This window comes from Eublepharis macularius, chromosome 8 (assembly GCF_028583425.1).
Source record: "Eublepharis macularius isolate TG4126 chromosome 8, MPM_Emac_v1.0, whole genome shotgun sequence".
Lineage (NCBI taxonomy): Eukaryota > Metazoa > Chordata > Lepidosauria > Squamata > Eublepharidae > Eublepharis > Eublepharis macularius.
The window spans coordinates 101,260,626-101,282,445 of NC_072797.1; the positions used below are offsets into that span (position 1 = coordinate 101,260,626).

General features: G+C 42.8%; 1 protein-coding gene across 2 annotated transcripts in view; it reads left to right on the plus strand.

Annotated features, from left to right (window-relative positions):
• KANK1 (KN motif and ankyrin repeat domains 1) overlaps nt 1–21,820 on the plus strand; it is a 159,726-nt gene that overhangs the window by 15,622 nt on the left and 122,284 nt on the right. Inside the window, exon 1 of one of the 2 annotated variants that reach the window (XM_054987288.1) lies at nt 20,024–20,039. The exons of the other annotated variant lie outside the window; for it this stretch is intronic. The gene's annotated coding sequence lies outside the window, so the exon portion shown is untranslated. Of the gene's footprint in view, nt 1–20,023; nt 20,040–21,820 lie in introns of those variants that run through there. 2 annotated transcript variants of the gene reach the window in all.

Here is a 21,820-nt window from a genome sequence, read left to right on the forward strand (position 1 = left end):
ACGTTCAGCGCAAATGATTAAATCCAAGGTTGGCCTTTTTCATGTGTGGGGCCTGTCACCATTTGAGACAGGCCTAGGGCTGTGAAGCTATGAAGTTCTGGGCTCGCACTGACATGGAGCATTTAGACTAGGGCTGAATCCACATTCACCTCTCACCCACATTTTTCCCGGTATTTTTGCGTTTGTCTTCAATCCGCAAATTTCTCCCCTCCGTTCACATTCCATTCTCAAATGCGTTGTTCTCGCGCGCTCCTACGTCACACAGAGACTGGAATATCTGCATTTTTAAAAAAAATTTTGAACTGACTTTTCCGTTATTTCGATCTCGCCTTATAAGGAAACATCAGTGAAGCGATATAACACGTGACCGTGACCGATATAACAGTGTGCCCGCACGTCTCATGCCCCATTTTCCTGGTGTGAGGTTATAGAACATCATCCATGACAGTTTTCGAGGAAATGTAAAATGTCATTGGGGACCGATTATAACTTGGGGGAAACATGGAGGTGTGATGGAGGTCCTGCTCTGTGTTTTCTTAAATTCGAATGATTGATTCACCATAATTTCGATATCACAGTAATCCAGAGAAAAATAAAAAACAGTTAAAAAGGATGTTTCGCGAGTCTGTTCTGAGGAGGGATTCACCCCAAAATGATTTTTCAAACGACCAGATTTGATTTAGAAACAACATGATCAATAAATCCAACACTATGAAGTCAAAAACAGTCTTTTGCAGACTACGGAGCACTTGAAAGTTGAATCAGCCAGTAGGAACTCTTGGAACGGCAGGAGAGACAGGAAGGGGGGTGGTTTTTTAAAAAACCGTGTAAATTGCGCATTTGCCTGTTCATGTCCACCGTGAAACTCCCGATGAAAACCTGTTACCACATATTCGGGAGAAATGCGAATGAAATGCGTCTGTTTAATGAGGTAATGTGACCGGCACTGGGGATTGCGTGGAGAATGCGGGGAACATGCGACTTAGATTGAGTAATGTGGATTCGACCTAGGTGTCTCCAGCACCATGTCCAAGAGCACCTTGCCTGCTCAGAAAAAGGTGCTTACTGGGAAGCTGAAGTGGCCAGGACACTAGCAGAATACCCAACCTGTCCTTAGTTCCCAACGTAAGGAGTATGCAGTCAGTGCCTGCTATAGTTTGTACCTGGAGTCTGCGGAGGTTAAAAGTTTCACGGAGTACAATAGCAATACCACCTTCCCTGCCAACTGTGCAGGGTTGGTGGAGGACTGCATTAATCAGGTGGAGTTAGCTGGGTTAGGGACACCATCATTTTTTCCCAACCATGTCTTGGTTATGTAAGCCAGGTCAATTCTCCAGTGGTCCGGAGTGGGGCAGTCAAGACCTCTGGGTAGCTCCTCCTCCGTCTCTTACGCAGGGCCGGACAGATCTGCGATCCTAGGGGGAGGGGCTCCCAGGCAGCTCAGTTTTTTCCGGCCCTGCTCTGCAGGCAGACATAGTTTTCTTTGCTCCGTGGGAGCAGCGGTCCTAGGAAGAAGAAAAGAGACGCAGGCTCGCTGGGGAAAGGAAGGAAGTATTCCTCCAACCCCTCCCCCCCCTCCTGTTCCGAGTGCAAGGCTTGAAGGCCTCGGGAGCGAGCAGCAGAGCCGACGATCCTAGGAAGCTAGGACCCGGCTTCTGCGGAGGCGCCACTTTGCAAACGGCTGGAAACGCCGTAGAAAAGCCGCGGGAAGAGAAGGACGCCCGGCGCGGTTTCTGAGCGGCGGCGGCCTCGTATTTAGCGTCTTGCTCGTGAGTATTCCGATGGACCCCGTGGAGAGGCCTCGGAACCTCGAGGAAGCGGGAGAGGGGGGAGGGGGAATCTACTTGTAAGCCCCTAAACGGCACGGGGACAGAAACGGCTATATAAAAAAGAGAAAACCGGAGGTTTCTTTCCCTTGAGTTCCCCCTTCTTAGGCCCAGTCCAGTTAATGGCAGCCTGATTGCCTTTGGCCTGAATGGTGCAAACTGATCATTTTGTAGCCTTTGGAAGCTGAGGAGGGTCAATGCTTGCTTATTTGTCCCCTAATTCCTGCGGATTGAGGGATGTGGGGTTATTAGGCTCTGGCTGCATTGTAATGCCCGCCTACGCTTCTCTTCCATTTAGGCGGGAAGATTTGGCGGGAATGACGTCACAGGCCAGTACAGCAGAGCAACAAGTGGCTGAATCCGCTTTAAGCAGCATGGAGTCCCCAAAGTTAACAAGGCAGCTACACCCTTCTCAAGGGGAAAGCCTGGGGGGCAGTGACCCGGATCTTGCAGGCCCAGATGCAAAGGCAAATATCTTAGCCTGGCTGCAAGCTGAGATTAAGAAAGGAATAGACGATGCAGTCAAGAATCTGAAGCCAGTTTCCCATAAGAAAGGCAAACAGCCAAGTACCTCCAAAGGGAAAAGGCGTGCAGAACCCACTACCCTAGTTAAAACCAAAAAGAGAAAACTAAGGGAGTGGGAGGATGAAGACTCCAGTGACTCAGATGTCCCCCTGGAAGATTCAGAATCATCCCACAAGTCCTCAGGGAGTGAAGAAGGGGAGCTATCTGAGGAGGAGGAGGTGGATACTAGCCAAATGCAATCTAGGCTTTTCCCTCCTGATATGTATTCTAAGTTGCTTTCAAAGGTATTAAGAACTCTGGAGATATCACAGTCTATTGCAGGCAAAGAGGAGACGGAATCCTCCTACCCCCAAGGTCTGGAGAGAGCCTTACCTAAGATGGGGCCTAAACACTCAGGGGTGCCCTTACCTGCTATTTTCCACGACGTCTTGAAAATGGAATGGGATAATCCAGCAAAACCTAAGCTGTATCAATCAGTTTTTCACAAATTCTACTCCTGGAACCCAGAGGATGCTAGAAAGATCAAGCTGCCGATCGTGGATGACCCAGTTACCAGTCTAGCTACCACCTCGGTTCTGCCCATGGATGCTGAGGGCATGCCTAAGGACCCATCAGACAAGAAGATCGAACAGGCCCTGCGCAGGGACTTCGAGGCATCAGCAGCGTCTCTAAGATCCTCAGCAACTGGGTCCTTGTTTGCTAGGGCGGCCTATACCTGGGCCTCAGATCTGGCAGCGGCAGGCAGAGAAGTCCCTAAGGAAATTAAAAATGAAGTGAAGAAAATAGCCCTGGCAGCAGCATTCGCAGCGGACGCCACCTTGGACTCATTCCAAATGTCTTCTAGAGCCATGGGCTTCAACGTGGCAGCCCGTAGGAACACGTGGCTGAGGAGCTGGGATGTGGACCAACAAGCTCGTAGCAGGGTGGCAGCGATTCCGTACACGGGTTCCAAACTTTTCGGTGAAGCCTTGGACAAATATTTAGTGGAAAACGCTGAAAAGAAGAAGGTGCTGCCATCCAAGAGAAGGGACACGAGGTATAAAGGAAGGCATTCCTTTCGAGACTTCAGAAGAACATCCAGACAGAACTCCGAAAGACCTTTCAGGAACAGGTGGCAAACCAAGCCGAGATCGGATGCCAGACCATTTGCCTTCAGGAAATCAGTCACCCAATCCAAAGGACAGAAAAAGAACAATCAAGCATGACTATCCGTGTCAGGGGAAGTCAAACCAGATTGGAGGTCGTCTTCAAGCCTTTGCACCCCAATGGAGACGAACAGTATCCGACAGGTGGGTACTGGAGACGGTATCCAAGGGCTATTCCTTGGAATTCGAGGAGGTGCCAACCAGACGCTTCATTCAAGTGTTTCGCAGCCGGTCGCAACACAAACATCAGAAAATGAAACAGGCTATCAAGCACCTGTTGCAGATCAAGGCGATAGAACCAGTACCCACACAATTCAAGAGACAAGGGGTGTATTCTATTTTCTTCATCGTCCCGAAGAAGAACGGGGAGATCAGGGCCATTCTGGACCTCAAGTGGCTGAACCTTCACATAAAGGACAGAAAGTTCAAAATGGAAACGATGAAGTCCACCACCGGAGCCATACAGCAGGGGGACTTCCTGGCATCCATCGATTTGTCAGAGGCCTATTTGCACATCCCTATGCGACCATCTCACAGGAGGTACTTACGTTTCGCCTACGACGGGGAGCATTTCCAGTACAGGGCTCTCCCCTTTGGCCTGAAATCTGCACCAAGAGTGTTCACCAAGGTGCTGGTAACGCTGGTGGCCTTCCTCAGAGTCCAGGGCATTGCCCTGTCCCCGTACCTCGACGACATCCTGATAAAGGCGCCGTCCCTACAAGCAGCACAGACAGCGGTCACAAGGACTTTGGATTGCCTGGAGGATCACGGCTTTATTGTGAACTGGCAAAAGAGCATCTTGCTCCCTACTCAGAGGATCGTCCACTTGGGAGTTACAGTGGACACAGTATTGGACAAAGCCTTTGTATCACCGGAGAGACAACAAAAAATTCTGTCCTTAATCAAGGAAGTGCAAGCGGGCAAACCAGTGGAGATAATGCAACTGGCAAAGCTGCAAGGCATGTTGGTGTCCTGCCAGGACACACTGCAATGGGCCAGATTCCACACCAGGCCACTGCAACGGTTTCTACGTCCATACCAACGCGTGATTTGCCACAAACAGCACAGGCTGGTGCGGATCCCTCAGTCGTTGTCCAGGGCATTGGACTGGTGGCTGGATGCAAGCAGATTTGCGGAAGGATCTCCGCTCAGGGAACCGAGCAGGATACCCATGACTACAGACGCAAGTCTGTTAGGCTGGGGAGCCCACATAAAGGGCAGAGTGGCTCAAGGAGAGTGGCTTCCCGAGGAGAAAGAAGCAAGTATAAATTTTCTGGAGCTCAAAGCCATAAGGAACGGGCTACTGGAGTTCGAAAACGCCCTACAGGACAGTCACGTGATGGTACTCACCGACAATATGACAGCAAAGGCCTACATAAACCGGCAGGGAGGCACCAAGTCCAAGCTTCTGAACCAGGAGGCAGAGAGGATCTTCTCCTGGGCGGAAAGCAGAGTGCAGTCAATAAGAGCCAGTCATATCGCAGGACAACAGAACACCACGGCGGACTGGCTGAGTCGGAACAGACTCGACCAATCAGAATGGGCTCTGAACAAACAAGTATTTGCACTGATTTGCCAGAGGTTCGGCACCCCGGGAGTGGACCTCTTCGCTTCTGTGGGGAACAGGCAGGTGCCTCAGTTCTTCTCGAGGTACAGCGAGCCAGAGGCAATGGGAGTCGATGCGCTGACTCAGGAGTGGCCGAAATGCCTTCTTTACGCCTATCCCCCTCCGAAGATAATACACAGGGTGCTTCAGAAGATCCTCGATCAGAAGGCGGACGTCATTCTGATTACGCCGTTCTGGCCACGGAGGCCATGGTTCCAGGACCTCAAGAGGATGGCTCGGGGGCAACCGTGGTCTCTGCCGTGCAGGGAAGATCTTCTGACACAAGGGAAGATCCGGCACCCAGATCCTGCATCTCTAAGGCTGACGGCTTGGAGATTGAACATGGTCAACTTCGGGATTTAGGATATTCAGAAAGGGTGATTTCCACGATGTTAGCTTCAAGGAAAGTATCTACTAACAAGAGCTATAATAAAACATGGAAAATTTTCAATGAATGGTGCATTAAGAATGACAAAGACCCCATGTCAGCTACAGTGAAGCAGGTCCTCCTGTTCCTGCAAGATGGTTTGGACAAAGGACTCAGTACAAGCACGCTGAAGCGGCAGGTGGCAGCGATCTCGGCCATTAGGGGAACCAAGTCCGGGACATCTCTGACTACACACCCCCACGTCAAGAGGTTCCTGAGAGGGACTACTTTGCTGAATCCACCTCAAGTGCATCGTTTTCCTACATGGAACTTGAACTTAGTGTTGAACGCACTCACTAGAGAGCCCTTTGAACCAATGGCAACTTGTTCTCTGAAGAATCTGACTCTTAAGACAGTCTTTCTGGTGGGTCTGACCTCAGCTAGAAGGGTATCAGAGATAGGGGCGCTTTCTGTAAACAGGGATCTATGTATTTTCCACCAGGATAAGGTAGTGTTGAGAACGGATCCTGCCTTTATTCCTAAGGTAAACTCCTCCTTCCATAGAGGGGAGGACATCGTTTTGCCCTCCTTTTGTACTAATCCCAAGCATGATAAGGAAAAGGAGTGGCACAGGCTAGACGTGAGAAGGGCTCTGAGCTTCTATATAGATAGGACTAAGCAATTTCGTAAAGGGGAGAGCATGTTTGTTTCATATAGGCGGAACTCCATGGGTGGAAAAGTCACAACTTCGACACTCAGTAGGTGGATCAGGGAGTGCATAGGGTTAGCGTACAAAGCCAGGAACCTTTCGCCCCCGGAAGGCATCACGGCTCATTCCCTTAGAGGGACGGCCGCCTCAGCGGCGTATAGATCCTTTCCATCCTTGGAGAAGATATGTAAGGCTGCAACCTGGAAGTCAGTTCACACTTTCACTAGGCACTATAGGATAGATCAGATTGCGTCTTCCGACGCAGCCTTCGGCAGGAGGGTGCTACAGCACGTACTAGACTCCTAAGTTACCCGCCCAAATGGAACACTGCTAAGCATACATCCCAGAGGTCTTGACTGCCCCACTCCGGACCACTGGAGAATGGAAGATTTTTTCACTTACCGTGAAGCTTCCTTTCTCGGTGGTCCAGGAGTGGGGCAGTCACAATCCCACCCAATCAGGAAAGGGGTTAGTTGAAGCAGTCATATAGGACACAAGAGCAGACGGAGCAAGTTGTCAACTTGGTCTAGGTTACTTGTTGTGAGTGTGTGGTTTACACTGTTACGTTATTGGATAGTTCATCAGTTGCTGTTATAGTGTTTTGAAGCAGGTTGGTGGCAGCCTGGGAACGAACTGTATGGGGAGTCAACAAGGGCTTGAAAAGGAACTGAGCTGCCTGGGAGCCCCTCCCCCTAGGATCGCAGATCTGTCCGGCCCTGCGTAAGAGACGGAGGAGGAGCTACCCAGAGGTCTTGACTGCCCCACTCCTGGACCACCGAGAAAGGAAGCTTCACGGTAAGTGAAAAAATCTTCCATTCTCTCGTCCTGCAACAACACAGTCAGGTGGGCAAATTTGTGCCTCATCGATCTGGCACGACATAGTATTAGAGTGAAGGTGGGGGAAGAAGAAGACCTTGTATCATCAACTCTAGGGGTGCTATGGAGGTTGGGCAGGCAGCAAGCAACTGTCACGGGCTGGGCTAGCCCAAGCGAGGTGGTTCCAGTTCAAACCTTAAGGCCAAGGTCAAAAGGGAGTTCCAAGAGCGAAAGCCAAGTCAAACCGGTGGTCAGAGCACGAGATAATGCCAGGAGTGAGTCCAGAGTCCAAGAGCGAGGTCAGGCACAGTCCAAAGTCAGTCACTGATGGCATCAGGTCCAAAAGCAGGCACGGGCAAGGTTCACAGAACACGGAGTGGTTGCAGGAAGTAGACACATTGCCTCCATGCCTGGCAGTCGCTCCTGACTGGCTTTTATAGCCAGGCATGGTTTTCAGCCAGCTGCTGGGGCTCCATCCTGATGCTACTCATGGTCGCTCTCCAGCAGCTGCCGTCGGCTCAGGAGATGAGCACTGCGCCGTCTCTCCTGCAGTTCCAGTCTCTGGCACTGTCTGCGGCGCTCTCTAGGCGTGGGTGAACCTGGGGGGGGGGTTGGAAGCCCCTGGCTGGGCTTCCCCTGTGGTGCTGGTAGTCCCTGACTGAGCTTCCCCTGTGGAAGTTCCTGGCTGAGCTTCCCCTGTGGTATTGGGGCTAGAGGGTGCTGGTGTCTCAGCTGCTGGCTGTGGGCTTTGATCAGCCAGCAGCTGCTGCTCCTGATTGCCGGCTTCTGCTGAGTCAGGGCTAGGGCTGGCTACACGGAACTCTTCTTCTCCTGAGGAGTCCTGGCTGGCTACACAAGGCTCTTCTCCTCCAGAGGAGACCTCACTCTCAGACTGGGCCATGACAGCAACCTTGCTTGATATTGGCCATCTTTGATAAAACTCACCTCCTTATGTACCGACTCCCATCTGTACTGAGATAGTGCATACCTCAATTATCATTGGTTCAAATACTAATCCTAGACTTGATGGTTGCTCTCTGTGGGTGCTGGGCACATCTTTTACCATAAAAAGGTGAAATCTGAGTGTTCCATTTATATTCTGAGTTAGTCTTTTCTGCTAGGTAAACAAAGTGTTATCATTATCTCCACAATACAGCTGTGGAGCTGGAGCTGAGAGGAGTGGTTTACCCAAGGCCACCTGGTGAGCTCTTGGTTGTAGTGGGATTCAAATCAGCAGAGTGCTGATCCACAGCCCAACCACTGTGCTACATTAGCTGTAGTATATAAGAAACTCTCCTAATTTTCTGGAATAGAGTGAGTTATGTGTACAAAGTGTTTGAAAAAAGTAACAAATAGAGAGGTACATAGTCTAAAGTATATTTCTTAACTGATCTTTAGCTGATCCCTTTTTCAAAACTTTGTCTGTATAACTTGCCCTGCTCCAAAGTTAACAATAGCTAATAATTTTGCCATGAAAATATGTATCTTTTAGTTTAAAATATAATGCATCTGAGTTGCTAATTTAATATATCACATTTATCAAGGAAGTTCCTATGTTTAGGTTTATGTTAAACACTTCCTATTTTAAAAAATGGAGTGTTCCTCTTAGATCAAAGAGTGACTCCTATGTTTTTGGGGTAGTGTTCTAACCTAATGAGCAGCCCCTTCAACTTAGCAGATGCATTCCTTCATCTCCTTACTGTCTTACACACTTCAGAAAAATTTGAGAATATCAGGAAAAGCATCAAAACACTTTCTTTAAATCTTTCCCCATTAACCTCCCTCCCTAAGCATTTTTAGAGAAAAGGGAAATATATTTGAACCTCTGTAGTGTTGAAACAAATAGGAGCTTAACTGCAAGACAAGGGCAGCAATTTAAAGCATTAGTGTCCAGTGGCTTGTTAAGAATTTTAATCTTGCTTGCATTCCATTATGGCTAGGTCATACAGCTTTACGCACTAGTTAATGGTAATTACTGATATTATTCCTGAACAATTATTACTGGCTGGTCAGGCTTAAGCTAAAACCTCAGTCTTCATGATCTGTAATTGAGCTTCATTTGCTGACTTTATTTAGAACTGTTCCCACACTGTTCTGTTTAATCCAGTTTGTGGTGTTTTTTCTCTCCTTCTGTTGTTTCTACTAATATTTCTGTTAAGACACCAGCAACCATGTTGAAAAGAACTTTGCAGAGAGCATTTCTGCCAAGAGGATATGACAGTAGGGTTGCCAGGTCCAGGTTGAGAAATTCCTGGAGATTTTGGGGGTGGAGCCTGAAGAGAGTAGAGTTTGGTGAGAGGAGAGGCCTCAACAGGGTATAATTCCATAGAGTTCACCCTTCAAAGCAGCCATTTTCTCCAGGGGAACTGATCTCTGTTATCTGGAGATCAGCTGTAATTCTGGGAGATCTCCAGCTATCACCTGGAGGCTGGCAACCCTATATGACAGCCACTCTTTACAGTTTCATTTTTATATAATGAAACACCACTGGGGAAGGGATCTGTTGTTGCAATGAAAACAGAATGTTTAAAAAGTGCTTTAATACTGATAAATGGGATTGTCAGGTCTCTGTTCCCTCTTGGCAAGAGAGAGGAGGACCTGGCACTTATTGGGGGTATTTTCTTTGTGTGTCCACAAAGTGTGTGCATGCTTTTGGCACTGCCGCATCATGCCAGCTGTGGGACTGCTCCTGTACTTTGCGCAGGACCAATTCATCCCATTTGGGGCTCCAGAGGATTTTTCAGACCTTGAAATGAGATAAGAAATTTGTAGTTATTCACAATGATGATTTAATTTTTTTTATTTACTTCACATACACCCTCTCTTGCTTCCTAGTGGGAAGCCAAAAGCAGTTTACATGCATTCTCCTCTCCTCCTGTTAATCCGCACAACTACCCTATGAGATAGGTTAGGCTAACAGTGTGTGGTTGGCCCCAGGTCTCCCAGCAAGCTTCCATGGGAGAGTGGAAATTAGAACCCGGCTTTCCCAGATCCTAGTCCAGAACTCTAACCATTACACTAGAGTGGCTTTCAATACATTCTTAACTACTTTATTAAAATACATGGGATAGTTAAGAGGGTCTGTGTTATGCATAAATGAAGACTTGCAACCAATGTTCCCTCTAAGCTGTGCAGTGTTTTGAGCTAAAAATCTAATTTGTGAGCTGAAACAACTTGCATTAAAGTTTTGAGCCTCCTTTTAAAATAAAATTATTTTAGTCTACAAACATACAAACATAAACTACAAACTAATTTGTATTGTTTCTCGCTTAGAAGCAACAATTCAAGCAGTCATTCAAACATGGATTCTAAATATCAAACTAAATTACTCTGTAGGTAAAGTTATTAATACTTTTCCTTCCCAACTATTTGATATACCCATTTCATTTTAGACAGAAGCTGAGGAATGGCAAACCTGACGCCTTAGTAACTTTGTGCATGCAACTTTAATAGCCTGAAGTCCATTTGTCAGTTTTCTGGGACAAATAAATAAGAACTGCACAGTGTTGCTGCTCAGAGGCAAGTACAGAATTGCAAGCTTTGATTTTTCTTTAGAATATTTATGTACCACCTGTACAGAGAGCTGCTTGAGGTGGCTCACAAACAGAAAACAACATAATTTTTAAGAACTCAGAATGACAAGAGCAAACATTTCCAGAATGCTTTGATCTATCATCATTGGGATATTCTAAAACTGGGCCCATCAGCAGGTTGCAAGCTAGTTAACATGAACAGGATCAAACCCTAAACCTCTGGAATTCGCCAGTAACCCCTGGTTTTGTACAAAGTGAAAGAAGAGACTTTGTAGCACTAAAATTTAAAGTTTCAGTTTGGTAGCCGTCTTGGTCTGCAATAGAACAGCAGGATTGGAGTCCAGTAGCACCTTAGAGACCAACAAGATTTTCAAGGTATAAGCTTTTGAGAATGAAAGTTCCCTTTTTTTTTGTATCTGAAGAAGACAGCTTTGACTCTGGAAAGCTCATATCCTGAAAATCTTGTTGGTCTCTAAGGTGCCACTGGACTCAAACCTTGCAAAATCTTCAAGGCTTCCTGTTTAATTCAGCACCTACAGACTCTTCTGTGAACAAGGACGCCTTCCCTCAGCTTCTGCTGTAGGAGAGAAGGCAAGTCAGGCACAGCTGCCCTTGGAGGCTCACTTTAGCTTCAGATCCAAATTTGGGATGGGGAGCCAAGAAGGGTTGTGAGCCTGTGAGCCTGCAACGAAGAAGGTGGCTTAAAAAAGAAAATGAGAGAGCGAATCTGGAGCCAGCCCCAAAGCGGCTGTGCTAAAATAAACCCCCAACAGTGCAATCCTATGCAGAGTTACTCTGTTCTACATCCATTGATTTCATTTTAGATGGAGATGCTCGGCTTGCCGAGACAGGGCAGCCAGATCTGGTTCTTGGCTGAGTATGCATTTCAGGCTGTAAAAGCCGCATTGGAAGAGCTCTTGAAAAGGAGGCCTCATCAGTGGTAAAGTCCAGCCAGCCTCCTTCACCACAATGGTCTTCTCCTCTTCACCTTTTCACTGTGAGGAAAGGGCAAAGTGTTTAGGGTCTTTTGCTTTAAAGAAAAGGCTGCTGAAGGAGAGGTGTGGGTCATGACAGAGGCTTATAAAATCTGTACGCAATGTGGTCAAAGTGAACGGAGATCCCCCCCCCCCTTTATAATACTGGAATTTGAGATCACTGAGAAATTTATTGACAGTAGATTCCAGATAGACAAAAGAGTAGTTCTGCACACAATGCATAGTGAATTCATGGAATTTGCTGCTGCAAGATGTGGTGATTGGCCTGTGGCTTAGATGGCCTTTAAAAGAGGATTAGATAATCAATGGGGAGGGATGGATTTATCAATGACTGTTAGCCTTGATGGCTAAATTGATCCTTCATGTTCAGAGAGTGTGTACCTCTGAATGCTAGTGGCTGGAGGCCAGGCAGTGGGGACACCTATCACTGCACATAGGTTTCTTGCTTGCTGTTGTTAAAACAGGGTGCAGAATTAGCAGACTCTTTGATCTTCTGCAGCTAGGTTGTTCTTTTCCTTAGGGTGTGTTAACTAATGTGGAGGCCATAATACTGTACTGCTCCTTTTTAAGATGAATTTGCTTTTTGGTATAAAGGTTTAAAATGGGATGGGGTTATGATTTGGCAAAAAGTTTGGGGAAGTTATCCAATTCTTAGCAGTTTTGTTGGGCGTACATTAAGGTTTTATATTGGATACTACATACTAATATAACTCTGGCTTCAGGTATGTGAGTCTATAAGTGACCAGAGGACAGCGGAACTAAACCTGTTATTATGATTGAAAATAGAGGCTTGATTTTTTAAAAGGATTTATATATAAAGAAACTAATGAATTCTGTTAAAGCCTTGTCATCACTAATTATTGCTTGTCAAGTATTGTTGACTCGAGTGAAGTTTTTTTGTTTTTAATTGTATATTATGAGGAAATTATACCATAATGTCAGAATCTGCTTGGGGAATAGCCTACAGTTTCATTATAATGATACGATCACCATAGCTTTGGTTAAGATGAAGGAGCCATATATTGAGACCTGGTTTGCACCCACTCAACAAACAGCATTTGATCTAATGGGCAATTGAACCTGTAAGCATAGCATAGCCGTATAAATTGTTTCCATTTCTTACAACATGGATTTGCAAAAACAAAACGAAACACCCAAAACAAAATAAGCAAATATGTCTGTGCAAATAAGGAAAGCTGAACCTTAGAAATATGCTATCCAGATTTTTAAGAGATTATTTGGAGACGAACAGTGCCATCCTAAAAACACTTTCCTAGGAATAAGTCCCTTTGAACAGACTTGCAAAGGATTCTGAGTAGACCTTTTTTAGGATTGCTCTCTAAATGTTGGCTTGTAAGGTAATTGTCTTAAGTAACGTGGTCTCTGTTAGTGCTGTTTAGGAGCCTTTTATGTGGGTTTATAAAGAACTTTAGATATTGTGGTGCATTAAACATTTTCCGTGAAAGTAACAGGCAGAAGCTCTAACTTACATGAATAAGATGAAGAGAAAGTAGAATATACAGTCTGTTGGTCATCCTGTATTCAGATGTCACATTAAACTGGAGTTCAATCAAACCATTGTTTATAAACTGTGGTTTATTGTGACATCCAAATGGAGCCTTGGATTAATTTCCTTTGATGGTTTGGTGGTAGAGGATAAATGCTCTTTGTAAAGGCAAAAATGCTCATTAGTTGTGTGTCTTAAGATGCTAATAAAACTTTTTTTAAAAAAAGCCTTTAAAATGTTAATTCAGAAGTGGTACACCTGGTTAACAGTAGCTGTGTGGGTGGACTGTCCTTGAATTTTGTAGACTTAATTTAGCACTGCTCAGTACTCAGTGATGGAAAACAGCTATAAATTGTCTGTGCGCACCCATGCATTATTGATAAAGGGTAGAATAAAACTCCACAATTTCTTTATTTCATGTTGTCAGCACAACAGCTGGCTGATTATTTGCTTTGTTTCCTACTTCTCTTTTCTTCTCTCCCACTTTCCATTTGTAGATTTTTAAGAGGTGATGACAGCTGCAAATTTCACACCAAATTCTGTATCAAAAAATCTATAAATCTCTTTTTTTTCTCTGAAACCAAAGATTTGGGTACTGTCTACTGTTTCCATTTCTCTTATTCCAGTGTTACTTACTCTTTGACGTGCCACTTGTGGCTTTTCTGAAGTCTGCTCCCCAATGTGGCACCCACCCCATATTTCAGGATAGCGGGCAAGGGCATTGCTTGGTAAGGTTTACAATTGCCATGTGGTTCACAGTGGCAGTTTCAAAGGGTGGGCTCCATGGCGTCAAATTCCTGCTGAGCACCCTCCTCTTCCCAAACTCCGCCCTCTCAGCTTCTTCTCTCAGATTTTCAGGACTTTCTTTGTCCAGAGTTGACAAATCTTTTGGCAGCTGTCATGAGGAAAGCAAGCTGGCAAAGGAAGAGAGTAAAACCACCTGGGATAAGAGCAAGTAGGCCACAATGAGGGGGGGGGGGTTGATGGTTTTACTCCTCTTTTTAATCATAATAAAAACTGTGCTTATAAGCTACTCTTCTAGGCAGATTAGTGCCTCACTCAGACCAGTAAACAAAGTCTGTGTTGTTATTATCGCCACAATAAAGTTGGGGCTGAGAGGAGTGGCTTACCCAAGGTCACCTGCTGAGCTCAAGGCAGTAGTGGGATTTGAACCCACAGAGTCTGATTTACAGCACAAACACTTAACCATTATGCGACAGCAGCTCTGATGGCAGTTTGGTTTCTTCCAGGCACCATCTCTCTGACTCACCTGAGCTGCTGCAGTGCCTCATGCCGGGGAGTCAGTAAGAAGTCATTGTGGGGAGGATATAGTCCTTCTTGCAAAGAGAGACTTCATGCTGCTGCTGGCTGGCTCAGAGTAGAATTCTGCAACAGGAACCCTGAGCCCCCATTACTTACCTTGATGCTTTCTCTCTCCTTGGCACAAGGCAGAGTAGCTTTGGGCATCTCACTCTCACCAGAGATGTGAGCCTGGTGCTAGGGAGAGACTAAGAAGACAGTGAAGGAAATACAGGACACAGATTCAACAGTGGTGGGGAGAGACAGCCCTACATACTCAGAGGTACCCTAGTATTTAAAAGACTATAGTTATATATTTGAAATTAATACTTGTATCTTATATTATTGTATGTTTAGTGGGCTTGCATAAAGGCCCTGCAGTAGTCATGTGGTTCTTTTAGTTGACGGTAATTGCTTTCTACGTGCTGTAGAATGAGTACCACTGACTGACTCACTCTAGCATCTTCTTCCTGCCTTCCCCACAAACTGAAAGATCCACAGTTTACAAGAGCTTCAGAAAAATCTCTGCAACAACCAATAAAGTTTAGAGTTGTTATGGCATTTGTAGAAATAGAGGGTAAATCACAGAAGGATATTGTATCACTAGAAAGCTAAGAGTAGAATATCAAGTATTCTGCCAACTCATAGGCTACTTACGGTTCCTCACCTCTAAAGACTTGAGGCATGCTTATTGAGGAAACCATGAGACGATCTGATGGGGTTTGGCTCATATTTTCTAGCTTGTTCAATTGGTATGCTTATGTGCATGATGTATTTTAATACTGGTGGTCTTTGTTTAAATGGATTATTATTCCTTTTGAAGCTGCCTTGATTGAGGGCTGTTTTTGAGCTGAAAGGTGAGATATTAATTTTATTTATAAATGTATTGTCATTATATATACACACACTGTTCCTTTATAAAAGGCAAATTTAGTACAGCTAAGAAATATTCTTAATATTTCTTGCTGGTCTTTTTCTTGTTCTCTCATCATAAGTGTGAAAATATTTTTATTTACTTTTTAAAATACCTCTCCTTTTTCCTTAATGGGGGTCCAAAGTTGCTTACATCAATCTCTTCTCTCTCCTGAAGACTTTAGCAGATCATAATCCAATAGGATTAACTTGGAAGAATGGAAGTAAGAAAGAAAGAAGACGGAGATTAAATGATACTCTACTCCTGCAAGACAAAGTAATATAAAAATGTAGGAAAGATCTTATGGAATATTTCAAACTGAATAATACAACTGATGTCAACGCAACAACAAAGTGGGGAGCTAGTAACGCCTGTATTAGAGGAACTTTAGTGGCAATAGCTGCAGGAAAGAAAAAAGAAAAGCAGGAGACTATAAAAATATACCAAAAATTGAAGACATTGGAACAAGAGCAGAAGATTACTAGAAATCAGAAAAAATTGAAGGAAATGAAACAATTAAATAAACAGACTCATTGGAAGTAGAAAAAGTACAGAAGAAATTGGAAGATATTTAGCATTTAGATATTTAGTTTAAGAAAAGAGACAGAAAAAAGAAAGATACCTGGAATTAGGAAAGGAAATCAAGTAGTTTATGCAGAACAAGAAATGAAGGAGCAAATTAAAAATTTGTTTTTAAATCTTTATAAAGAAGACTCTATAGATAAAGTAGAGATGGAGAAATATATATCCGAGGTACCAAATAAAGAATTTACGTCTTAACATAGAAGAAATTTGAATCAAGTGTTAACAATACAAGCGATCAACCATGCCGTCAAAAAATAAAAAATCAGCAAAGCACCTGGTCCAGATGGATTGACAGCAACATATTATACATGTTTTGAAGATATATTAGCAATACCCTTACAAAGAATAATGAATGGGATACAAGACAGAAAGTGTATGCCAGTAACATGGCAAGAAGTGACTATAACTTTAATATATAAAGAAGGGAATGATCCATTATTACCACAACCATATAGACCAATTTCATTATTGAATGTGGACTACAAAACTTTTACAAAAATGGCAGAGAAATATTTCAGATGTGATTCATGAAGATCAAACAGGATTTGTTCCAAAGAGATATATGAGAGATAACATCAGATATCTGCTAAATGCAATTGAGTACTCAAGGAGAAAAGGAGAAAAAACTGCATTTTTGTACACAGAGAAAGCTTTTGATAATGTGTCTTGGAAATTTTTGATGGAAGTATTACAAAATATGAATTGTGGGACTGAATTTTTAAATTGGATGCAAAGCATTCCTATTGATCAACAAGCCAGAATTTTAGTAAATGGCTCCTAATGGAGAAAATTGAAATAGCGAAGAGAACTCAACAGGGGTATTCAGTATCACCACTATTGTATATTATGGCATTGGAAATACTGGCTGTGAAAATTAGACAAGACACTATAATTGCTGGAATAAAAGAAGACAAAGGAAAATGCAAAATTAAAAGCTATGCAGATGATATTGTTTTAACAGTTACAAAACCAAATAATTTTTAAAAATATATAATGGAACAAATATTTTGATTTAGATTGTATTCTGGATATAAACTGAACAAAAAGAAGATAATGTTATTAATGGCAACCAGAACAGAAGAAGAAAGAGAGAAAAAATAACAGATTGTATTTTCATCACAAAACCAGTCAAATATTTAGGGATAAATGTAATGGAACAAATGATAACAAATATAAATGTAACTGTCAAAAAGGAAAAAACAGTCCATGGCTGATATATTATCAAATGATGTCTAAATTTAAAGATCAACTTTAAATCGATTAAAAGAGAAAACAATGTTCAAACAACTAATTGCATATGTTTGAACAACTAATTACTAGAGATTCAAAGGACCTCTTAGGAAAAGTACATAAAATGTTACCGCAGTACGTCACAGAATCAGAATAAGTAAAAACTGTATGATATGTTTTTACTTGTTTTATATGTGTGTGTGTGTGTGTGTGTTATCCATACATGGATGCAAAACTTCGGTGAAAATATAAGTATGAATCAGTGGGAAAATGAAAAATTCAAATGAAGTTTGAATATTCATGAGTATTCTTGCCCCTTTTTAGAATTACTGTAAAAAGCTGCAAGAATACATCAGGGAAGAAGTTAGAATTATACTGTTTTAAAAAGTATATTTTCATCCCACCTTTCCTTTATGGGGCTCAGGGAGACAAATGGTTGTTCCCTTCTCTATTTTAACTTCAGAACAACAACAACATCTGATTTATATACCACCCTTCAGGTCAACTTAAACCCACTCACAGCAGTTTACAAAGTATGTTATTATCCTCACAACAATCACCCTGTGAGGTGGGCGGGGCTGAGAGAGCTTGGAGAAGCTGTGAGTGACTGACCCAAGGACACCCAGCTGGCTTCAAGCAGAGGAGTGAGGAATCAAACCCGGTTCTCCAGATTAGAGTCCTGCCACTCTTAACTAGTACACCAAACTAGCTCTCACTGGCTGAGAACTACCTGTGTGAAGCAGTTTCACCACCAGCTTGAATCCCATCTATCCATTACACAAATTGCAGAGCATTTCTTTTGTGTGAGGAGCTTTCTGCTGATGTAAGAGGCTCCACTTCTTACGTCAGTGAAAGGATTCTTGTGCAGGACAAAAACTCCAGCATTAGTGGAACAGATCTGTGGGATCCAAGCCGTGGTTTTTGAGTAATTTTCTCATAACCGCAAATGGTTTGCAAACTGTCACAAACCATTACCTAAGAGTAAATGATACTGATGTGTAGTAATGTGAGGTCTCACTTGTGGCTTTGTTTCTGCTGCATTGCCTAAGAAGCTATTAAAGACAAAGTGTTCATTTTTTACCTTTCCATATCTTGCTGACTTTTAATATAATTCACAAAGCAATTAAACTGGCGGTGTAGTTTCTGTCAGGAATAGCCCTTTCCTCAGTTAGCTAACGTGATTGACAGAGGCTTGCTGGAGATTTACATTAAGAATAACTCATTCTTCAAAACTCTTTTTTATTTTTACTTGGAGTTATAAGGGTAAATCAAATATAGTGGCTATGTATGATTAAAATGCAGAAGTTATGATTTCATATTGACTTTGTAAATCTCTTAACAGGTTTACCCTTACCTAAACAATTCTCTTGAGGAATAAGAAGGTATTGGGTGTTAAATAAACTCTTAAATGCTTTAGAATGGATTTATTTATTTAAGTAAAGTAAAGATTGTGAATTCAGCAGAAGGGCTTAAGGAGAAACTCAAGAAAGTGAGAAAAAGCAAACCATATAGTAAATGTTTCTCTCATTTTCTAAATACAAGTTTAGTACAAGTAACAGTATTTTATAGAGAAAGATAGAACAAATCTCTTCCTGACACGACAATATTACTGAAATACCTCTGGTTTCCAGACTTAGGAAATTATGTAAGCCTTGCTAATGGATCCCTTTGCAGTAGATCTGTATGGATCAGTTTGGACAGTTTTCTAAATAGCCTAATAATAGGGTTGCCAGGTCCCCTTACCCTCCTGATGGGAGGGGTTGATGTGGCACTCACCTTTTGAGAGTCCTTATGCATGTGCACTCCTGGCACAGTGTAATGACATCTCTCCTGGAAGTGATGTCATTGCACCCTTTGGGAGTGCGCCCGCTTTGTGCTGGCCTGGGAGATGAATAACTGGGTGAGTGGTGACAGGGCAGAGGCTGGGAGTGGGAGATCCCTACTTAATAATGAACATTAGTTTTCCCTTAAACAAAAGTTGGCAACTCTATTACTTCAGTTTGCTGTTGCACCAGGAACAAAAGTCTAGAAAGAGATTGTTCAAGGACAGTAGGGAAAATATGAAGAAAGGTTACTGAAAGCAGAAATTTACTCCGTAAAATTGAGTTAAAGTGCATGGAAATTAACCTGGATGATGCTTCTTCTATTTCTTGATGAGTCATTTTATTGGACGTTGGATTTGACATGATTGACCAGTGTGATACAATTTTAAGCTTATCAAAGAGTAGGATTAATAGTGCCACTTTTATTTTTTCCCTTGAAAGACAAAATTAGGCATAAAGTTCTAGGTTCAAGAAGGATGACAAGTTAAAGGGAGGCTTCTCTCTTTCACCACTGTGTTTATGTACTTTGTAGAAGGCAAGAACCCATGTAGAAGTTGTAGGTCAGTGGTAGAACACAAGCTTTGTGGAGCATTTCCAGTTAAGGTTCTCTTGTAGCCCAGACTAGGAAAGACTTTTCTCTACTGGGACCAATGGACTGATTTGGTGGACGAACACAGCTATAATCTGAATCCCTGTAAACTCCTAGTCTTCTGGATCACTGAAAACTCCTAGCCTTTAACAATATTTTGTTACTATAATGAATAATTCATGTTTGTCTCTGAGGAGTTAAATAATGTGTGGTAGAAACAGATTTTTTGATTCATGCATGATACTGCTTTGTAGCCATTTCCAAAATTTTGGTGACAGTTCATAGTTACTTATTACTGCCTCTTCTACACTTGGATGTAATTGCACTGATCATTCCTTACTAACAATAGACTACTCTCCCAATGTTTGTAGCATTTAGCTGTGTGCTGTGATGACAGAAGAAGGTAATGAGATGCATGCCTTAGGGTTGCTTTAGAAATTGAGGTGTTTGAACAGGGAGGTATCTGTCAGAGTGTTGGAAGTCAAAGAACACGTCTTTCTGTTCCGGCTTTGAGAAGCGAAGTGTTTATGAGGTTCACTCTGTAGATGGGACCTTCTTAAAGATTAACCAGGTAGGCATAGATGTTACATGCGTTGAGCAATATAAACGTGGGTGATGTTTGAGTGTATATTTAATAAATACAGTGATTTAAAGACAAGAAAAATGAAATGTTCCTCTTTTAGATCTTGCTACTTTTCAGAAGATGTTCTTTCAGAAATAATGAGTGAAACAAGACAGGCTTTGGTTCCGAGAGGTTAGGTTATTTTGGAGTGGGTGGGAAGGTTTCAGGGTCGCAGTACATATGTCTTGTATAAAAATATGAAAAAAACCCATGAAATCTTCTCCCAGCTATCATACAGAGTATTTTTCACAATTTAAGTCTTCATTAAGAGTAATTTTACTAATACTGCCATTTTTAATGGAACATAATCCTAAATCAAACTAAGGCTGGGAAAGCGAGAGAACTTCTGGGATTTGGGAGAGAGTGGATAAGGGGAGAATCTGTGGTCCAAGAACAGTTTGAAATAATAAGTCATAGGAAATAGGAAAGCTGTTATCCTAGATGTACCAGTACAGGAGTTACTTCTTTATTTTCAACAAAATGCTTCATTGTTAATCTTGGATGTATCCCCTTCAGTTAGAATATCTTGATAGACTGTGAAAGATGTGGCAGTTTTCACAATATTGTAGTTCTGATTAATATATAAAGGTATCTGTTAACGTAGCAATTTATTCTATAGTTTGGATTCCCTCCCACCCTTCCATCCACCTCTATGGGTTTCTTTTATTTTGTTTAAAAGGTTAATTAAGTTATGATAGATGTTGATAGGTGCAGATAAAGACACCAGAATACTTTATATAGCTTTTAAATTGTTGAAAGTGTTTTACAATGTTTTGCTGTAAATTTGAAAACACTCCAGTAAGTAGGGTCTGTCAGAGCCCCGTATCGCAGATGCTAGGCTATGGCTGAGAAAGTGTGGCTTAAGGCAATCTGTTGAGTTCATGGAAGAAGCAAGATTCATTCTGAGGATTTTCCAATTCATAGTTTAGCCTCTTAGCCATTACAATACTCCATTTGTCAAGGGCTTGGAGCACCTTCCTTATTAAGAAAGACTAGTGTTTGGTGCTTTTAGTTCATAGACCAGGTGACTAAGGATAATTATGGTACATAATTTTTATAAGCCTTTGTCCTGTGTAGAAAGTGAACAGACAATGTTCTCCCTCTCCCATAATTCTAAATCTTGGAATCACCCAGTAAAATTGAGGAGCAGTAGCAGATAATTGACTCTCACGACTTGTGGGACACAATTATGGAGATAACACTATCAATGCCTGTTTGCTATTACAGAACTCTATCAATGGCTGTTTGTCATTATGGTTCTCTTTCATGATGTTCAGAAGCAGTATGTCTCCTGAATGTCCTTTACTAGGTGGCAACAGCAGGGGATAACTGTTGCATTCGTGTTCTACTTGTGGGCTTCACCATAGTATCTGGTTTGAAAAAGATGCTGAACTGGATGAATCTTTGATTGGGCCGTGGTGGTACTCTTATGTTCCTGTCCAGGGGCTCAGAGTGGTATTTTAACCTAGCAGTAGTCTTTGACAGATTAAGTTTAGAGAAAGTGATTCCCCGCCCCAAATATTACACTGTAAATTCCATCTCGTGATTTTTATATTATAATAACCCAGTGATGCTCACTCAGTGGCTTGGGAGTCACATGTAGCTGTGTGACATGGTACTTGTGGCTCTTCTGAGCACCATTCCCCAATGTGGCATCCACCCCTGTTCCAGGAAAATGGGAAGACTATTTCCCAGTATTGGTTGGCCCCTTGAAACACAGCAGGGACTGG